Source organism: Moschus berezovskii, chromosome 14 (assembly GCF_049115385.1).
Source record: "Moschus berezovskii isolate FMDL1 chromosome 14, NW_MosBer_1.0, whole genome shotgun sequence".
NCBI lineage: Eukaryota > Metazoa > Chordata > Mammalia > Artiodactyla > Moschidae > Moschus > Moschus berezovskii.
Genome location: NC_142473.1, coordinates 59,038,686 through 59,060,963, shown reverse-complemented (window position 1 = coordinate 59,060,963; position 22,278 = coordinate 59,038,686). Strand labels below are relative to the sequence as shown.

The 22,278-nt window shown below is 44.3% G+C and overlaps 1 pseudogene; it reads right to left on the bottom strand.

The window, feature by feature from the left end:
• Positions 1 to 8,583: 8,583 nt before the first annotated feature.
• Positions 8,584 to 22,037, bottom strand: LOC129554033 (2-acylglycerol O-acyltransferase 2-like; annotated as a pseudogene).
• Positions 22,038 to 22,278: the final 241 nt, after the last annotated feature.

Genomic DNA, 22,278 nt, shown 5'->3' with positions numbered 1-22,278 from the left:
CACACTGCTGAAAACAGTGACCAATTCTCAGCTCTTATTTTGACCTCTCAGCAGCCTCAGACACAACTGTCTCTTCCCTCCTCCTTGAAACCACTTGATCTGTGGACACCACACTCTCCTGGTTTCCCTCCTGCCCTCCGTCTACCTCTGGGTTTCCATGGTGGCTCTTTTCCCAACTTCACAAGGCTAAGTATTTCAGGGCCCTTCTGTCCCTTCAGTTCTTATAACTTCTCTCTTACCTCCACCCTTCCTGACTCAGAGAACTCCTCCAGGCTCATGGCCTTGGAGTCTGTCTACAGGATGAAGACTTCCAAACTGTATCTCTAGCCCTGACTTCCCCACAAGCTCCAGATTTGACTATGTAGGTGGGTACTTGACATCCTCCCTGATAGTCGGCTTGGCATCTCCATCACAGCCCGTCTAACACTGAACTTGACTTCCCCCCACCTGCCCATGCTATAGTCTCCACATAGTCACAGACCTTTGCAAAATGTTCACACAGGAAATATCTTGGTCATCCAGTGCTTAGGACTTTGCCTTTCATGGCTGATGGCCTAGGTGCCTTGGAAATTTCATTGTGATTATAGTGCTTTCCTAAAGGTAGTGAGTATACCTGAAAATGTTTCAGTTCAGTTCAGTTCAGTCACTCAGTCATATCCGATTCCTTGTGACCCCATGAATCGCAGCACACCAGGCCTTCTTGTCCATCAGCAACTCCCGGAGTTCACTCAAACTCATGTACATCGAGTCAGTGATGCCATCCAGTCATCTTATCCTCTGTCTTCCCCTTCTCCTCCTGCCCCCAATCCCTCCCAGCATCAGGGTCTTTTCCAAAAAGTCAACTCTTCCCATGAATTGGCCAAAGTATTGGAGTTTCAGCCTCAGCATCAGTCCGTCCAAAGAACACCCAGGACTGATCTCCTTTAGGATGGACTAATTGGATCTCCTTGCAGTCCAAGGGACTCTCAAGAGTCTTCTCCAACACCACAGTTCAAAAGCATCAATTCTTTGGTGCTCAGCTTTCTTCACAGTCCAACTCTCATATCCATACCTGACCACTGGAAAAATCATAGCCTTGACTAGACGGACCTTGGTTGGCAAAGTAGTGTCTCTGCTTTTTAATATGCTGTCTAGGTTGGTCATAACTTTCCTTCCAAGGAGTAAGCTGCTTTTAATTTTATGGCTGCAATCACCATCTGCATTGATTTTGGAACCCAAAAAAATAAAGTCTGACACTGTTTCCACTGTTTCCCCATTTATTTGCCATGATCTTTGCTTTCTGAATGTTGAGCTTTAAGCCAACTTTTCCCCTCTCCTCTTTCACTTTCATTAAGAGGCTTTTTAGTTCCTCTTCACTTTCTGCCGTAAGTGTGATGTCATCTTCATATCTGAGGTTATTGAAAATGTTTACAGGTCATTAAATATCATTTCATCAACTTCATGCTCTACTCTTTGTTGATTTAAATATCTCTTGCAATGGAAAACTGCTTTCCACCACCACAACCAGGCACTTTGACGGACTGTGATGACAACGTTCTCGCTGGTCCCTGTCCCTGTGCCCTTATTCCTCCCACAGACTCGTAAGCCAGAGGGACTGCTGGGTATGTGACTACACAAGTTAGGTTTTTGCACAAAACTGGAGCACCAATGTAGACTTTGACCAGAATATATGCAGTGTCCAGATACATATCTTCTCTGGCTCTCTGTGTAGTCAGACATCTTATTCGCTGGTGTATAGAGTGATATCATTTCATCAAAGATGGGCGCTATTAAGGACAGAAATGGTATGGACATAACAGAAGCAGATATTAATAAGAAGTGCCAAGAAAACACAGAAGAACTATCCAAAAAAATCTTCACGACCCACATAATCACGGTGGTGTGATCACTCACCTAGAGCCAAACATTCTGGAAAACAAAGTCAAGTGGGCCTTAGGAAGCATCGCTACGAACAAAGCAGTGGCCACAGGACTGGAAAAGTCAGTTTACATTCCAATCCCACAGAACGGCAATGCCAAAGAATATTCAAACAACAACAAATTGCACTCATCTCACACATTTTCAAAGTAATACTCAATATTCTCCAAGCAAGGCTTCAACAGTACATGAACTGTGAACTTCCATATGTTCAAGCTAGATTTAGAAAAAGCAGAAGAAACTGAGATCAAATACCCAACATCAGCTGGATCATCGAAAAAGAAAGCCAGTTCCAGAACAATCTACTTCTCCTTTATTGACTATGCTGAAGGCTTTGACCCTGTGGATCACGTCAAACTGTGGAAATTTCTTAAAGAGATGGGAATACTGACCACTTTACCTGCCTTCTGAGAAATCTGTATGCATGTCAAAAAGCAGCAGTTAGAATTTGACATGGAACAACAGACTGGTTCCAAATAAGGAAAGGAGTACAGCAAGGCTGCATATTGTTATCTTGCTAATTTAACTTATATGCAGGGTACATCATGAGAATTCCCAGGCTAGATGAAGCATAAGCTGGAATCAAGATTGTCGGGAAAAATATCAATAACCTCAGATATGCAGATGACACCACTCTTATGGCTGAAAGTGAAGAAGAACTAAAGGGACTCTTAATGAAAATGAAAGAGAGGGGAAAAGTTGGCATAAAGCTCAACATTCAGGAAACTAAGATCAAGGCATCCGGTCCCATCACTTTTTGGCAAATAGATGGGGAAACAGTGGAAAAGGTGACAGGGGTTATTTTGGGGGCTCCAAAATCATCTCCCCTGTGCAAGCAACTCTGCAGCTGGGACCACCCCTCCGTCTTGAAGGTGTATCTAGCAGGCATTTTCCAGGGTCCTCCCTCAACAGGTTGGAAGAGCCACGGATAAGAGCTGAGACCAATCCTGTATTGCCCACCTCCCAGCTATGTGACTTCAGACAAGTCCTTCCCTTCTCAGAGCTCCTCAGCCTACTGGGTATCAGGGGCTAAGATGGGGACACCACGGACCCATGTACGGTGCTCAGCAGTCCACCAGGGTTCTGTGCCCTTCACCTCACAACCCCCTTACAAGTACACAAGCATGGAGCAGCTTATATTCTGTGGCAGTGTGACTCCTGTGTGGTATGAGGACCGGCCTTTTCCACAACCTGCCTGTTACTGGTTCCTGACAAGGTAAGTACAGAGTTGGAGAGTAACTGCTCAGAAAACTTAGAGCAACGTGGCAGAGTAGTTCTATATGTATGAAACTAACAATTAAAAACTGAATTTGAACTGTTTTCTTAATTATTTTGGTAATTTATCCTTTTTTACAAATGGATGGTCCTCTTTGGTAGCTCAGTAGTAAAGAATCCGCCAGCCGATGCAGGAGACAAGGAATCGTATTGGGTCAGGCAGGTCCCCTGGAGAAGGAAATGGCAAGTGAGTTCAGTATTTTTCCTTTGAAATCCCATGAACAGAAGAGCCTAATGGGTTACACTTCATGGGATCGGAAAGTGTTGGACACGACTTACTGCCAAAACAACAACAAAAGCAACTAAAAATAGATTACATTGTGGTAGGTTAGAAAAAAGATATAATACAAAAAACTCAACCTTTAACATAACATATTGAGGCATTATTTGCCACTAATCAAGTGACATGAAAGTCGCTCAGTCGTCTCTGACTCTTTGCTACCCCATGAACCACAGCATGCTAGGCCTCCCTGTCCATCACCAACTCTGGGAGTTCACCCAAACCCAAATCCATAGACTCGGTGATGCCATCCAACCATCTCATCCTCTGTCACCCCCTTCTCCTCCTGCCCTCAATCTTTTCCAGCATCAGGGTTTTTTCAAATGAAGCAGCTCTTCGCATCAAGTGGCCAAAGTATTGGAGTTTCAGCTTCAACATTAGTCCTTCCAATGAACACCCAGGACTGATCTGCTTTAGGAGCGCTTGGTTGGATCTCCTTGCAGTCCAAGGGACTCTCAAGAGTCTTCTCCAACACCACAGTTCAAAAGCATCAATTCTTCGGCATTCAGCTTTCTTTAGAGTCTAACTCTCACATTCATACATGACCACTGAAAAAACCATAGCCTTGACTAGATGGATCTTTGCTGGCAAAGTAATGTCTCTGCTTTTTAATATGCTATCTAGTTTGGTCATAACTTTCCTTCCAAAGAGTTAGCGTTTTTTAATTTCATGGCTGCAATCACCATCTGCAGTGATTTTGGAGCCCAGAAAAATTAAGTCAGCCACTGTTTCCCCCGTTTCCCCATCTATTTGCCATGAAGCGATGGGATCGGATGACATGATCTTAGTTTTCTGAATGTTGAGCTTTAAGCCAACTTTTTCACTTTCTTTCACTTTCATCAAGAGGCTTTTTAGTTCTTCTTCACTTTCAGTGATAAGGGTGGTGTCATCTGCATATCTGAGGTTATTGATATTTTTTCTGACAATCTTGATTCCAGCTTGTGCTTCACCTAGCCCAGGAATTCTCAGGATGTACTCTGCATATAAGTTAAAAGAGCAGGATGACAATATACAGCTTGCCGTACTCCTTTCCTTATTTGGAACCAGTCTGTTGTTCCGTGTCCAGTTGTAACAGTTGCTTCTTGACCTGCACACAGATTTCTCAGAAGGCAGGTCAGGTGGTCTGGTTCCCATCTCTTTAAGAAATTTCCACAGTTTGTTGTGATCCACACAGTCAAAGGCTTTGGTATATTCAATAAGCAGAAGCAGATGTTTTAATGTAACTGGATTTCTTTTTCGATGACCCAACCGATGGCAATTTGATCTCTGGTTCCTCTGCAGTTTCTAAATTCAGCTTGGACATCTGAAAGTTCACAGTTCACGTACTGCTGAAGCCTGACTTGGAGAATTTTGAGAATTACCTTGAAAGCTTGTGAGATGAGTGCAATTGTGCAGTAGTTTGAACATTCTTTGGCAATTTCTTTCGTTGGGATTGGAATGAAAACTGACCTTTTCCAGTCCTGTGGCCACTGTTGAGTTTTTCAAATATGCTGACATATTGAATGCAACACTTTCACAGCATCATCTTTCAGGATTTGAAATAGCTCAACTGGAATTCCATCACTTCCACTAGCTTTGTTCATAATGATGCTTCCTAAGGCCCACTTGACTTCACATTCCAAGATGTCTGGCTCTAGGTGAGTGATCACACCATCATAATTATCTGGGTGTTGAAGATCATTTTTATATAGTTCTGTGTATTCGTGCCACCTCTTCTTAATATCTTCTGCTTCTATTAGGTTCATACCATTTCTGTCATTTATTGAGCCCATATTTGCATGAAATGTTCCCTTGGTATCTCTAATTTTCTTGACAAGATCTCTAGTCTTACAGTTAATCACTGGTTGTACATCAGGGAGCATCTGACCTTTAATAAAGATTGGTTACTGAGATAAGCTTTAGAAACAACCTTAGAGTGTCCTTAAATAAAACTTTTAACAATGTAACAAAGAACTATCTCAGAAGTGAGTCTTAGTAAGCACAGACCTTAATTAACAAAACTAGAACTTAATATTCAGTGAAACCTATTTTTTTCTTTTTTTGGAGAACTCATTGTGAGGGCATTAATACTGTAGCCAGGGAAGGCTTTAACCCGTCAAATAAAAATGTGGTCTGTCAGTGAGCAGAGAAAAGCCAAGTGGCCATCTTGGATTTCCTATAGCCCTGGCTCTTTGATCTTTAGCTATTGTTTATCCATTTTTAATTTCCTGATTTAGAAGCAAACTATTGTCATGTTTCATGTACATCAAGGTAGCAAATGTCTAACTGTGAGGGGTTATTTTTTGTACAAGCAGAATGAGCTTTGTCTACACGCACCATAATCTTGAATAATGTTTATTTTCTCTACCAAAGTAGCAAAAAGATTTTTAAAACAAATATAAATCACTTAAAGGCAAAGAAACTCATAATCTGTTATCAAAAGCTGCATTCTAAGAAAACTTTGTTCTCTAAACTGAGAGAAGACCAAATTCCAGTCTGGTATCAACTTACTGTTAGTAACAAAAGTAGTTTATCTGCTTAATCTTAGAAAGTCTTTTCCATAAATTTTGAAGAACTAGCAGTATTCTTCCAAAGGCATGACAGGAAAAGCATACAAGGCATGTTTAAAATCTGATTCTATTGCAATAAACAAAGAAACCTGTTCATAAACTTTAATATGACAACTAGAATTATAATTGACCATATCTTATCAGGCAATCAGATCTATATGAATATCACATAATTTTAGGATATCTATATTAGTAACATCAGCCATACAGTACAACCTGAGAAGATTTGTCACCCCTTCAGCAGTGCTTCTCAGGTAGTTCAACATGATCAGTGAACCCAGGTAGCTTAATAGCTCTCTGGGATGTCTCAGGGGCCCTCTGAAGCATCCCAAAGTTAGCTAGAAATCAAGTTATTTAGGAAGCTTTGTCAATACATGTCGAAAGGGTTTATAACACTCAGTCAGGTAGGATCATATAAATTACGGTGAAATAAGTTATTCACTTAGTCAAAGTTAACAAAAGATTTCAAGGGTAAATATAAAACAGATCAATTAAGAGGTAAAGAAATTTAAATGTATTATTAAAAGCAGTTCAACAACTGAATAAACTATGTCTTCTTAACAGAGAGAAAGGTCAAGTTCTTTGCACCAGCTTACTTTAAACTCATTTAGGTAAACTTAATTGAATTTATTTTAAACTTAGTCAGTCCTAACCAAGCACAAAACTTTTTTCAGGGTCCACTTTCCACAAACGTTTTAATGACTTTTTGTAGCAACCAGCTATACGTCAGACCCACTTTCTTTTCCCTTTATAAAACATTATTTTATTTTTTATATCTTCTTTCTTAAAAACATACAGCCTACTTCCTTATTAGATTAGAAAACAAACATTAATACTAGATATTTAATATTGAATATTTCCTAGTTTACATGAATCTGAAATTTATTTAGATTAATTTTTCTTCTATTTAGAATTGTTTGATTTGTAAGCACTTACTTTTCTTTTTTTTATTATATATATATATATATTTAATTGGAGGCTAATTACTTTACAATATTATGTTGGTTGATTTTGCCATACATTGACATGAATCTGCCCCGGGTGTACACGTGTTCCCCTTCTCCCTCCTCCCCTTATCCTCCCTCAGGGTCATCCCCGTGCACCAGCCCTGAGCATCCTGTATCATGCGTCAAACATGGACTGGTGATTCATTTCACATATGATAATGTACATGTTTCAGTGCCATTCTCCCAAATCATCCCACCCTCACCCTCTCCCACAGAGTCCCCAAAACTGTTCTATACACCTGTGTCTCTTTTGCTGTCTTGTATACAGGGTTAAGGTTACCATCTTTCTAAATTCCATATATATGCGTCAGTATACTGTATTGGTGTTTTTCTTTCTGGCTTACTTCACTCTGTATAATAGGCTCCAGTTTCATCCACCTCATTAGAACTGATTCAAATGTATTCTTTTTAATGGCTGAGTAATACTCCATTGTGTATATATACCAAAGCTTTCTTATCCATTCGTCTGCAGATGAACATCTAGGTTGCTTCCATGTCCTGGATATTATAAACAGTGCTGCAATGAACATTGGAGTACATGTGTCTCTTTCAATTCTGGTTTCCTCGGTGTGTATGCCCAGGAGTGCGATTGCTGGATCATATGGCAGTTCTATTTCCAGTTTTTTAAGGAATCTCCACACTGTTCTCCATAGTGGCTGTACTAGTTTGCATTCCCACCAACAGTGTAAGAGGGTTCCCTTTTCTCCACACCCTCTCCAGCATTTATTGCATGTAGACTTTTGGATAGCAGCCAATCTGACTGGTGTGAAATGGTATCTCATTGTGGTTTTGATTTCCATTTCTCTGATTATGAGGGATGTTGAGCATTTTTTCATGTGTTTGTTAGCCATCTGTATGTCTTCTTTGGAGAAATGTCTGTTTAGTTCTTTGGCCCATTTTTTGATTGGGTTGTTTATTTTTCAGGAATTGAGCTGCAGGAGCTGCTTGTATATTTTGGAGATTAATCCTTTGTCAGTTGCTTCATTTGCTATTATTTTCTCTCTTCTTGAAGGCTGTCTTTTCACCTTGCTTATAGTTTCCTTTGCTGTGCAGAAGCTTTTAATTTTAATGAGGTCCCATTTGTTTATTTTTGCTTTTATTTCCAATATTCTGGGAGTTGGGGCATGGAGGATCCTGCTGTGATTTATGTCGGAGAGGGTTTTGCCTATGTTCTCCTCTAGGAGTTTTAGCACTTACTTTCCTTGAGGCCAATTAAATTAAACTCATTTACAACTTCAACAATATTATCAGAAAAAAAAAACAAAAGACATACACTGAGACATACCTAAAACCAGACAGACAGACTGACAGAGATCTTATAGTATTCTGTGTGAGATTTAAAATATCCCTTTGACATTTTTTTTTTTTTTCTTTGCTTGAAGTTCTAATCTGCCCAAGGCTGAGGTCTCAGGTAAAGTTGGCTCTGTATTTCAAGGACATGGAAAGGGTTAACATCAAGCTTTTTCCTCGCAAGGCTTTTAACAAGCTAGTTGTTTTTAATTGCATATGCAGAAAGAATTAGTTTTGCAGTTTCCAAAAAGAAAATTTCTCTCACTCTGTTCAATCAGCAATCACGCACTCACAATCATTCAGAGTCTGTCACAAAGGCTCCCTTCTCCCAAGTCCTCAGGTTTCCTTAACTGTTGCTCCCTTCATGGGAGCTCTAAGAAGGTGATCAATCTCCTCTTCTGCCCATTGGGGTAGGATCTGACTGGGGACTGGCCCCAGGGCCTTACTGATCCTGTGGCCATTCCTGGTGAGTTGGTCCATCCCTCCAATGAGTCCAGTCGGGGCTCGGCCATCGGGAGATTCGGAACACCGGCCCGAAAGAGAACCCAGAATGCCCTCCAGAATGGCCTCCTTGTTCATCTGGGGATCCTTCACTCCAGCCTGGCCAAGCCACCAGTCCAGTGGCTCAAGGGTCCGACACGGTTGGAATGTCGCTGGGGCATCCAGAAATGTTGCAGAAACCAGTACTTGAGAAACCAAGCACATACTTGGAGAGTTGGAGAACTCAGCGTTGTTATGCCTGTGGGCCAGAGGAGTTAACACTCCAAGCTCTGAGCCACGAACAAAGGGATTACAGAGTTTGATACACAGACAGCCATGAATAAGTGGGTTTGTGGGTTTCCAGGGGCTGGGAAATTGCAAAGAGAAGGACAAGGGTGAGTGAGATAAGCTCCAGTTCCTAATATTGCGAGTCCCCACTATCTGAGACCTACGGGATCCACACTTTGCAAGGAGCAAGCTGAGTTACAGAGGCAGAAGGAGCAGGAGGTTATGTAAAATTTTAACTTTTCAGCTTCAAAAGCACCTCCCTCCATCCTGCCTAATGCCAGTCCTGCCCTTTAGAGGAACCCGTCCCCTAAGGAGGCTTTCAGCAGACTTCCAAGTGTTGGTCTATGGAGACACTGTTCTTGAGCTTGTGGGCTTCAAAGACATTTTCCAGTTAATGCATGTAGCGCTGATGGAGTGTCCACCTCATCCTGGGAGGGATGCGGTGTCTTCTGCACCTCAATGGGCTTCCCCACTGCAAGACACAGAGGTGAGTGTGGCCCAGAGCAGGAACCACTGAAGGCTCAGGGGCCCTTGATGTTCACACCACAATGGTCATCTGAGCAGGTAAACGTTCTTTCTCCCTCCCTTTCAATTCTATTTTGAGTCATAGATTTGAAGATGTTAGCAACTCCAAGATTCTGATGTATCAATAATACAGCTAGCAGGCATTTGCATGCATTATCTCTTCTGTCATCCTAACAATCTGAGGAGGTCAGAACCTGCTATTATTCCTGTTTGACTGCTGAAGAAATGAGGTTCAGGGAGGTTAAAGAACTTGTTTAAGGTTACTTGATTATGGTCATGTAGCCAGGAACATGTAGAATTTTCATTACAGGGGACTGGAATGCAAAAGTAGGAAGTCAAGAAACAACTGGAGTAACAGGAAAATTTGGCCTTGGAATACGGAATGAAGCAGGGCAAAGGCTAATAGAGTTTTGCCAAGAGAACACACTGGTCATAGCAAACACCCTCTTCCAAAAACACAAGAGAAGACTCTACACATGGACATCGAGATGGTCAAAACCAAGATCAGATGGATTATATTATCTGAAGCCAAAGATGGAGAAGCTCTATACAGTCAGTAAAAACAAGACCAGGATCTGACTGTGGCTCAGGTCATAAACTCCTTATTGCCAAATATAGACTTAAATTGAAGAAAGTAGGGAAAACCACTAGGCCATTCAGATATGACCTAAATCAAATCCCTTATGATTATACAGTGGAAGTGAGAAATAGATTTAAGGGACTAGATCTGATTGAGTACCTGATGAACTATGGACGGAGGTTCATGACATTGTACAGGAGACAGGGACCAAGACCATCCCCATGGAAAAGAAATGCAAACAAGCAAAATGGCTGTCTGAGGAGGCCTTACAAATAGCTGTGAAAAGAAGAGAAGTGAAAAGCAAAGGAGAAGAAGAAAGATATACCCATCTGAATGCAGAGTTCCAAAGAATAGCAAGGAGAGATAAGAAAGCCCTCCTCAGCGATCATTGCAAAGAAATAGAGGAAAACAATAGAATAGGAAAGACTAGAGATCACTTCAAGAAAATTAGAGATTCCAAGGGAACATTTCATGCAAAGACGGGCTCAATAAAGGACAGAAGTGGTATGGACCTAACAGAAGCAGAAGATATTAAGAAGAGGGAGTAAGAATACACAAGAACTGTGCAAAAAAGAACTTCACGACCCAGATAATCACGATAGTGTGATCACTCACCTAGAGCCAGACATACTGGAATGTGAAGTCAGGTGAGCCTTAGAAAGCATCACTACAAACAAAACTAGTTGAGGTGATGGAATTCCAGTTGAGCTATTTCAAATCTTGAAAGATGATGCTGTGAAAGTGCTGCACTCAATATGCCAGCAAATTTGGAAAACTCAGCAGTGGCCCCAGGACTGGAAAAGGTCAGTCTTCATTCCAATCCCAAAGAAAGGCAATACCAAAGAATGTTCAAACCACCACACAATTGCACTCATCTCACACGCTAGTAAAGTCATGCTCAAAATTCTCCAAGCCAGGCTTCAGCAATATGTGAACCATGAACTTCCAGATGTTTAATATGGTTTTAGAAACAGCAGAAGAACGAGAGATCAAATTGCCAATCTCCGCTGGATCATGGAAAAAGCAAGAGAGTTCCAGAAAAACATCTATTTCTGCTTTATGGACTATGCCAAAGCCTTTGACTGTGTGTATCAAAACAATCTGTAGAAAATTCTGAAAGAGATGGGAATACCAGACCACCTGACCTGCCTCTTGAAAACCTATATGCAGATCGGGAAGCAAGAGTTAGAACTGGACATGGAACAAAAGACTGGTTCCAAATAGGGAAAGGAGTACGTCAAGGCTGTATATTGTCACCCTGCTTATTGAACTTATATGCAGAGTACATCATGAGAAACGCTGGGCTGGATGAAACACAAGTTGGAATCAAGATTGCCAGGAGAAATATCAATCACCTCAGATAAGCAGATGACACCACCCTTATGGCAGAAAGTGAAGAGGAACTCAAAAGCCTCTTGATGAAAGTGAAAGAGTAGAGTGAAAAAGTTGGCTTAAAGCTCAACATTCAGAAAACTGGCATCTGGTCCCATCACTTCATGGAAAATAGATGGGGGAACAGTGGAAACAGTGTCAGACTTTATTTTTGGGGGATCCAGAATCACTGAGGATGCTGATTGCAGCCATGAAATTAAAAGACGCTTACTTCTTGGAGGGAAAGTTATGACCAACCTAGAGAGCATATTAAAAAGCAGAAATATTACTTTGCCAACAAAGATCCATTAGTCAAGGCCATGGTTTTTTGAGTGGTCATGTATGGATGTGAGAGTTGGACTGTGAAGAAAGCTGAGTGCCAAAGAATTGATGCTTTTGAACTGTGGTGCTGGAGAAGACTCTTGAGAGTCCCTTGGACTACAAGGAGATCCAATCAATCCATCCTAAAGGAGATCAGTCCTGGGTGTTCATTGGAAGGACTGATTCTGGGAGGGATTGGAAGCAGGAGGACAAGGGGATGACAGAGAATGAGATGGCTGGATGGCATCACCGACTCAATGCACATGAATTTGGGTGCACTCCTGGAGTCGGGGATGGACAGGGAGGCGTGACATGCTGCCATTAATGAAGTCGCAAAGAGTAGGAAACGACCAAGGGACTGAACAGAACTGAGCCAGGAACAACAGTGCCAGGTTGCAAGCTCTAGGGATGTGCTCTTAGCCTCATGGAAAGGTGGATTTCGAGCCTCAGATGCCATGATTGGAAGAGACTGTGGCTGTGGTAGGAGGTGGATCAGAAAGCAGTTGCCATGTCTTCTTCTCTTGGGAATAGTCTAGAGGCAGCAGCATTATAACATTCATGAGAATATCAGCACACAATGCAAAGAAAGTTTGGTAGAGGAGGTTACCTGTACTCAACTAAGAAATGACTGGGTGAGTAGAGATGAACACCTGTATTAGTTCTGCCGTTGAACCTAGTTGGAAGTCAGGAAGAAAGCAAATAGCTGAAAGATGGTGCTAAGTCTATGGACTAAAGCCCATGACCATTATTTACAAGGAAATCCCTCTGGCTCTCCTTCAAAGCCTGTTGATTGCTACTTTACACACAATTCTAACAGAACTGCCATGGCCTTGTATCCACCTTCTCCAATTACTTTCATTAGACCATGTGGTCAGAATTATACCCTCCTTGTCTCACATAATAAAAAGGCAAATACCCTTATCAAACCTCAACTTTGATACCGAGGGAAGCCTGATCTCTTGGAAGTGATTTGCCTTCTGTGGGTCTGTGTTTGCAATCAATAAAATGGGTATGAGAGTTCCTCCTCACAAGTTGTTCGGAAAACTAAGCTGCCACATGTTAGGAGCCCGTGCAGTGCCTGACACTGCAGGGGCTCAGGAATCAGTAGTGGCTACTGGGCTTCATGCCCCTGTTACTCTTCTCATTCTAGACTGCCTTTCATAGGGTTACTTGCCTCTGTGTCTGTCTCACACTCTAGAACTTGTGCTCCACAGTGAAGGGTGCGCTGCTCTGTGTCCAGGTCTCCTTGCAGCACAAGCCCAGGCCTCTTTCTCTATAGCCCTTCCCCTCCCAGCCCGGGTCTAGGCTCACCCACAGTGGTGATGGGTCGGCGGAAGGGCACAAGACCAAAGCTGTACTGGAAGACTCCACGGCCATAGAAGTGACGGATGGAGCCTCTAGTGCTCTTGTGAAGTCGGTCCTGAAACCACTGCAACCAGGAGAGCTCTCAATCTGGTCGTATATGTCATTCTTCCCAAAGGAGAAGATCGGCACCAGAGCTGCCCTAGAGGGAGACAGGAGAGAGGGCGTGTGGAGGAGCAAGAAGGCAAAAAAATGGTCCCCTAGCCTCCTGTAGGGACCTAGTGAGCAGGAACTGGAGCAGAGGACGGAGCCCTGGGGCAAGAGTAGGAGGCTTTGGGTGTGTCTCAGACCTGCCAAGGCCTTGGGACCTGGCCTGTCTCAGGGTCACTGTCTGACTGTTGTAACATGACAGGGAGTCCAGAATGCTGCAGAGAGTCCTCCTAGATATAAAATATCTCCAAATTTTCTGAAAAATCTCTTCTGCCTCAGCTACCTTGTATTCTTCACAGATGCTATAGGAGAACAGCTCTAAGCTATGTCTCAAACTTTATTGTCCAAGTCCCTTCGACTCAGATGTAATGCAAGCTCTCAACAATATGACCTTTGACACTTATTCCCTTTAATCACCAAAACTCCCTTCTAGAATCTTCTCTGGGTATTTGGAAATGAGACAAAATATCGATCACCAAGAGAGACTCTTCAATGTCAATGGATTGAGAATCTACCTGCCAAAATAGAATCTGCCTTAATCTCTGGTGTATCCCACAAAAACACAGTCCTTGCCAACCTCCAGCTGAACACAGAGCCCTCTCCCCAATACCCGTGCATCAGGGCGAGCCTGATGAAGCCCTTGCATTTCTGCAGCACCAGCTTGTAGGCTCCAGGCTTGGCATTCAGTGCCTCCTGGACGCCCCCAACAACAATGGACAGCAGATTGCCACCTCCTTTCCTGCTCAGGATGTGAGCAGCACTCTCTTTGTCTGCTGAGACCAGCCCTGGGGAGAGAGGAAGGTGGTTAGGTATGGGGTGACAGGGAGAGACTGTGGGCTACGTGTGGCAGGTCTCCACTCACCCTCCTCTCGCAGCTGGGAGTTTCCTGAGGGCTGGGACTCTATCATTCCCTTCTTCCCAACCCCTCACTAAGGTCATTGCTGGGCACAGAGCTGTGGGAAATGCTTCCTTGGGTCTAGCCTCCTTCTCCACTGCACATGCTCTTCAGGAAGTACAGAAATCTTAGCAGCCCTCCCTGACACCCTTCCTCCATGTCTCCAGCCCTCACCTCTCGGGCTGGCCAGATTTGGGAAGACTCACCCACAGACATGATGCATTCCCTGAAGACAGGAACCCAGAACCACAAGTTTAGCATCATTAGATGTGAGCGGATGCCTGGGAAAACTGAGGAGAACGCCGTGCTCTCAGTGCAAAGGTTGGTAAAAGCTCCAATCACCCCGATCCCATGAGGGTGGAAGCCAGCGAGGTAGTTCCGGGAGGAGTCCATGTTGGCAGTCTTGACCAGCTGCAAGGAGAACAGCCTGGTGAATCGGGGCTGCACCTCAGGCCCTCCCCAATCTCTGCTAACTGTCTGTGCTGACCTCTTCTATGTGTCCCCAAGGGATATGACACCCCCATGTGAGTGTCCTGAAATTAGAGATGGCTTATCTGAGGATCCTTGTTCCTGGTGCAGGTCTGGGGCAAAGGAGATGCTCTGGGAGACCATTGGATGAAGAGAGAGAGAACGGACCCATGAATGGATGAAGCCGATACATCCCACCAGGGAAGGAAGGCCCCTGCCCAAGGCAGAGGTGAGACTCCTGGGATGGTGACAGGGACCCAAGCCCCTGTCCTATGTGAAGGGAGACCTAATCCCAGGCAAAGCTCCCCCAGAATGAAGGAGCCATCACAGGAGGGAGTGAGCATCTCTCCAAGGGCTGTGGCATCCAGAGCTCTGACCCGGATCAGGGCTGACCCCTGAGCCCCCATGATTCAGTGTAAGAGACTCCTGTGTGGAAGGAAATGGGGGCCAGGAGGAGGGGCATGAAGTCCTGGTGATGTCCACAGGTGTGGGTGGGAAGGGGTCAGGGAGGTGTCCTGCCAAGTCTGCAGCACTTCCTGACAGCAGGTCACGGCCTGCCCAGAGCGCTATACTCTTGCTCAGGGCTTAGTCTTTGCAGACACTGCTGTTCCAGGATAATGAAATCTTCACAGAGAAACCCAGATCCTGGACTGATCTTCAGCATGAGGTGGAGGCAGCTTGTACTGGGGGAAACACTGCCTGATTCTCCACCATTAGCTCCTCAGGAAGCCCATAGGGTGTGTTTAGAAAGTTCTAGTGCTCAGAAGTAGTCTCCTAATTTCACTAGAAACTCTACCATTAGGTAGTAGCTCATATAATCACAGTGGAAAAGTTTGTATTATGGAGTAGGCCCAGCAGAGTGGTTGACACAAGGAATGTTGCTTGCCTGCCTTCAAGCCAGCAACCACCGTAGCCACCACTGACAATGGGGCTGGAAAGGAACTCAGGATGGAGGAAAAGAGGATACTGGTCAGAGTGAGTGAGGATGCACACCAAAGAAACGACTGCTGTGAGCCCAGATTTTGCACCTCCCCACACAGAGAAAAACATGAAAATCAATTACTTGAGTTGTCTGCTTTTTGTGACTGGCAGTAATATTTTGATGTTTGTCAACATAGGTGGTTTTTTTTCCCCAGCAAAACCTATAAGTCCTGAGCCCTCCCTTGCCTTTTAGAACAGCTCCTCAGAGGTGGCTGCGAGGCTCTCTGCTGACCACAGTCCTCAGTAACATCTCAGGACAAAACCCCTCACAACTCTAAGGTTGTGCACTTGTTTTCAGTGGACAGCAGACTCTCTCCCTGGCTGCCCTACCTCCGGCCATGCTAAAATTCCTGCAGGGCCTGCTCTGTAAGGGGGTGAGGATGACTTGGAAGTTCTCCTGAGGGGTGACAGAGTCCAGAATCTGCCTACCGTAGCCCCTTTCAGGCCTCAGTCCAGGACAGGGAGGTCAAAGTGCATGTCATCTCTCCTCTGCTGGACACTTGGCGGTACTGCCCGCCCTCTGCAGGTGTTGATGCCACAGGACTGCAGTGGCCTACAGTTCTGAACACTGTGCACGTGGAATTTCTGGAAATCAGGTTCAGTTTCCCACAAGATCAATAGTGCCCAGGCGGAGAAATACTCTGGGAGAGATAGCTTGTCAGAGTAGGGACAGAATAGATGCAGATAAGACAGGCACAGAGCAACTCGGCACCACTTTTCTTTCAGATGTGGGATTGATCACAGCTCCAGGTGTGAAAAGAGAGCCAGATGTTGTTCTTAAAGGCCCCAGGATGACCTGCTGTGTCATGGAATCCACATAACTCAATGGGGTATGTGGCAGCATCTCTACTTTACATATGAAGCTGTCGAGGCTCGGCAAGCATGTATAACTCACCCAAGGTCATACAGCCGGCATGTTGCAGACCCTGTATTAGAATCTGTGATGTTCACCTTCAGAGGTTACACGCTATACACGCTTCTCTTCCGTGTCCAGAGGAGTGCCTGCCTCCAGATGAGGGCCTGTCCCTGCCTTGCACTACTAAAACTTTACACCTCTGTGCTAAGATACGCGTATGTGCCATACTACCTGGCCCACCGAACTTTCAAATCTCTTTCATACATCAGTCCTCGTATTGGCTCCACATCTCTACACGTGGGACACCATACCCAGACAGAAACCGACTATTCTCAGGTCACAAAGGGGTAAAAGCCTGTCTCCTGCCTCCCAGCCCAGTATTCTGCTCACTGCACACAGGGACGTGCTTCCCCATGGACACTTGGGGACTTCAATCCTGGCCACAACACAACCACCCCCATTACTCACCGAGATGGGGAAATATCCTACATGTACCTCCATATGACCCAGTGCCTTAGTACATGACTCTGCCTGCCCCCCTGCCAGGGCTTGGCTCGATCCGCATACCACCAGATCGCATACAGGATACTGAAGATCCAGAATCTTGTGAACAGGAGGCCTATGAAGACCACATAGCAGACAATGCCTGGGGAGGGAGGCAGGAGCATTAGTGCTCAGAGGTATGAAGGCACGAGCTCTCCCCATTTGCCCAGCACTAGCAGCACAGTCCTGTCCAGGCCTCGCCCCAAGAGGAAGGGGTCGGCCTACTCTGCCGTAACGGAAGAAGAGATGAGCCTGTCCCATGTCACACTGGGAGATTGGGTTTGAACAGGTAGACCTAACTTCAAACTGGCTTTTTCCCATGACGCTTTTTCCCAGACACCTCGTTCCTTTCAGTCTTCTTCCTCTACCGCCATCTCTGCCCTATTCAGTAGTCTGTATTCACCAGGTGCTCAATAAGTGCCTGGTAGAGATGGGACAGGATGAAATCTTTCGAGCATCCGTCCTGTGAATGAAGAAGATTTCTACCTAGCCCACTTCCTGTTTACCTCAGCCCATCTTCCCATAGATAAATCCTATATTCCATAGATATGGCTCCCCATTAGCTGAAGTCCCCACATGACTTCTCATAGCTGAGGCTCAGCTCCAGCAGCTCAGCCTGACTTCAGCCTCCCCACTGCTAACTTGATCCCCTCTTGCTCCAGCCTCACTCACCACATGCGCCTCTTGTTCTGGCCACGCTAAGCTGCTCAGTGTGGATACAACTCCCTGAGTTCTTTAGGTTTTGTTCAGTTCTTTGCTCTGCTGCCAGGCCATTTCCTGCTGAAGGAGGGAGGAAGGAAGAGGGCAATCTATGCCTGGCCTGTCCGTCAGGAGTGCAACAGGGCTATAGGACAGGCCCAATGTGCAGTCCGTCTAGTCAAGGCTATGGTTTTTCCTGTGGTCATGTATGGATGTGAGAGTTGGACTGTGAAGAAAGCTGATTGCCAAACAATTGATGCTTTTGAACTGTGGTGCTGGAGAAGACTCTTGAGAGTCCCTTGGACTGCAAGGAGATCCAACCAGTCCATTCTAAAGGAGATCAATCCTGGGTGTTCATTGGAAGGACTGATTCTGAAGCTGAAACTCCAAACCTTTGGCCACCTCATGTGACGAGTTGACTCACTGGAAAAGACTCTGATGCTGGGAGGGATTGGGGGTGGGAGGAGACGGGGATGACAGAGAATGAGATGAATGGATGGCATCACCGACTCTGTGGACATGAGTTTGAGTGAACTCCGGGAGTTGGTGATGGACAGGGAGGCCTGGCGTGCTGTGATTCATGGGGTCGCAAAGAGTCGGACACGACTGAGCGACTGAACTGAACTGAGCTGAATGTGCAGTTCCTGCCAGTCTTCGGATTCTGAGTTCCTTTTCACAGGTAATCCCGGCTTTGACTCAGGTTCAGGTGGTCTGTAGGGCTGTCTTTAATCTGATGCCAATGGACCTTATTCTTAGAGAATATTGTGTCCTCTCCATTCCATTCCCTACACGAAACCATGTGCTCAAACCCTTCAAGAAGGTCAGCTTCCACTTGTATTGCATTTGAAAGTGGGTAAACTGAGCCTGTCATTCATGGCTGACTTCCAGGGGGAGGAGACTTTTGACCCAGTCTGAAGAGTAATAAAATGCATAAGCCAAAGTAAGTTAAGGCTCACAGAGGCTCACTTTATTCAGACCACACACACGTGCCAAGTGCTAGTGCTACAACCGTGAACAATGCACAGATATACCTGCCCTCATAGTGTTGATTTCAGTGCTGTGTTTGATGCACTTTGCATTATCTTTTTAAGTTTTATGGCAGTAAAACCCATGTTAAACATAACATGTATCAAAATAATTTTTTATTCTATTATCTTTTATAACATTTATATTATAGTTAATTCACAATACTATGTTCATTTCAGGAATACAGGAAATTAAATGAGCTATACACATATGTATATCCTCACTTTTTAAAAATCTTTTTCCATATAAACTATTACTGCATATTGAGTGGAGTTTCCTATGCTCTCTAGAGAGTCTTATTAGGTGTCTATTTTATAGATAGTAGTGTGTATATGTCAATCCAAATCCCCTAATTTTCCCTTCCCTCCTGGTCCCCTGGTTACCATAAATGTGTTTTCAATGTCCATATGCTATGTAAATAAATAAATTTATTTGTACCCTTTTTTGATACTGCATATAAGTGATATCATACAATATTTGTCTTTCTGTGTCTGACTTACGTCACTCACTATGACAATTTCTAGGTCTATCCATGTTGCTATAATGGTATTATTTGTGCTTTTTTAATGACTGAGTAATATTCCATTTATATCCATTCCTCTGTCATTGGATATTTAGATTGTTTCCGTGTCTTAGTAATTGTAAATAGGGCTGCAATGAACATTGTGGTGCATGGATCTTTTCATATTATGGTTTTCTTGACATGGGCACTATAGAGGACTAAATGGAGATACCTCATGAAACCAAAAATAGAGCTACCATAAGACCCAGCATTCCTACTCCCGGGCATATACCTGAAATGATTTTTAGTGTATTGTTGATGGCATTAATTCATCATATTGCTGTGTAACAATCACCATCCTTCATCTCTGGAACTCTTTTCATCTTCCCAAACTGAACCTCAGTACCCATGAAATGAGAACTCCCATGTCTGGTCTAGAAAATAAGACCCAAGTTGTTCATAGTGGCTCCCTGCAGGGTAAGATTCACTTTTCCCTGGATTCATTTTTAAAATACATATTCTGTTTGAATGAGTAACAATAGCGTGGATTCATTTTTCACTCAGAAAAAGAAAAAAGATTTAAAAAGCTTGCATTTCCACTTGACCAAAGGAACTCTCCTACACCTCAGTATACCTCACCTCGGGCTCACCTTTTAACTCCTGTCAGCAGGCAAAGCCAAACTTGGGAGTATTTCCAGTCCCTGAGAAAGGAAGATCCCTTCTTTCCCCTTCTATCACCCAGAAAGAAAAATGCAAAACCCCATTTCACTGAGACCAGGTTGGCTAGGTCACCCAGAAAGCTAGTAGGATGGGACCTGGCATTCAATTCTACTATTTTGGCTCTGTTATGCTCCCAACATTCTTTCATTTAACAAACATATACCAACATCAACTCTTCAAGGAGCTGGAGATGCAGATGAGAACAAGACCATCCGTTTGAAAGGAGCTTACCTTCCTGTGTGAGAGTGTGAATTAAAAAAAAGAACAGTGTAAGCAAGTAACCCACTAGAAAGTATTTGTTTGGGACTTGAGTCTGTGGTGACATGTCCCTGTTGACCTTTCTGGCCACTTCTTTGCCCCTCCCCCAAATACCAGCTGTATGTCCAGCATGAGCCAGCTGTTCACTACATGTGCAGCATTTATGGCCCACTGCAAGCCCTTACTTTCTTGCCAGTCTGTACATTTTGCCTGTGGACAATCTCTTAAGAATCTTTGAAAAGGGGCCCCATCTCGCTACCTGCTGCTAGCCTCCCTAGATCAGGGTCAGGAATCCTTTCAGAATTCAGAGCCATAATTCAGAATGTGGGGCTCAAGAGGCAACTAGGAGGATATTGCATAGGTACAAAATCATTTCTAATGAGAGCATTTAAACTGTAAAAACCATTTTTGACTCTTGGGCTGTACAAATACAAAAACTATCAGGGGGCTGTATTTGGCCCATGGACCTACGTTGTGACCCCTGGTGTAAACTGTGACCTTGTACCTGAGCAGGACATATGCTGCCTTCCTAGAAAAGACCTCTCATATCCTCAGTCTGCCCCTCATTTGTAGAAATACTGTGGCCCCATAAGCTTTCCCAAAGTTCTAAAGGGTAAAATTCACCAGAGAAATGATAAACAAAGAAAGAAAGGAAAACAGTCAACAAGAGAAAATATTAATAATAATAGTTTAACTTATTCAACAAATCAAGAAATTTTAGTAACTCCTCAAGGGCTATAGATAATATTCTGAGCCTCATCTTTCAGCTGTTTTCCAGATACTGAACCCCCGCCAGGTAGAGGAAGCTGCTCACCAGTCTGTAGACCTCAGACCAGGGGGAACCAGAAGGTTGATGATGGCTCCCAGTTACCTCACCACCAAGCAATCTGACGATTGTCTAGGAGCTGATCATGTGCCCAGAAACTCTACCTCACCCAGTCTCTAGATACCATTCCCTGAAATTCATGGGGGGGGGGTGTCTGTAATTTTGAGCCATACATACTTAGACTTCTTTCTTGGCTCCTGTAATAAGTATTGCACTTTCTAAAAACTTATCTCAACCAAATATCAGTATATGAGCTTTACTGTGCTCAGGAAAGCAGGCCCAAATTTGAGTTAGTAACAACTTTTCCATGTCATCTGCCTCCCCCAGACACCACAACACAATTGAGATCCCTCAATTTCAGCCCGTCACACACAGATTGGACCATGTCACTCCAGTACCTAAAGCCTTCTTGGGGCTACCCTTTGCCCTCAGGAAAAGGGACAAGGTACAGTCTCTTGTTTCTGGCACTGGTGGGCTCACCTTCCATCTCTCAGCTTCCCTTACTGTAGCTCCAGGCTCAGGGCTACTAGACCTCCCTGTGCTGTTCCTGATGGTCACAGAGGCCAGGCTGGCCTGGGCGTGGACACAGATAGTCGTACACACTCCTTCTGGTAAATCTCCCAATGGCCACTTGAGCAGGATGTCCTTCATCCCCGTGATCACCAGGTGCTGAGGTAGCAACCCCTTTAGGATCTGCATTTTCCTCCCATCAAAGCACTGTGTGCACCAGAAGTGACAGGTGCCCAAGGTTACCGGTTTCCAAACAGCTCACCTTACCCATGGCCAGGAAACAGCTGACACACTGCAGGACCACGAATGCTTGCAGCCTGCGTTCCCAAGGCACAAACAAGGGGGCGAACTCCACCATGCTGTTTAATCTGCTGTCTCAGGAGGCTTCTCTGAGCTCTGCTGTGGTCTGAGACACCTCTGGTTCATTGCTGCCAGCAGTTTCCTAAGCACTTGTGTGGGGTGGGGTGGGTTACCAGCCAACCGTAAGGTGTCATTGCAGGAACAAGTTTCTTAGGAGAAATCTTTAAAAGCACCTGGTCTGAACCTAGGTGAGTATCGGGGAAGAGAAGTACAGTTTACTCCTCAGGCAATACATTATC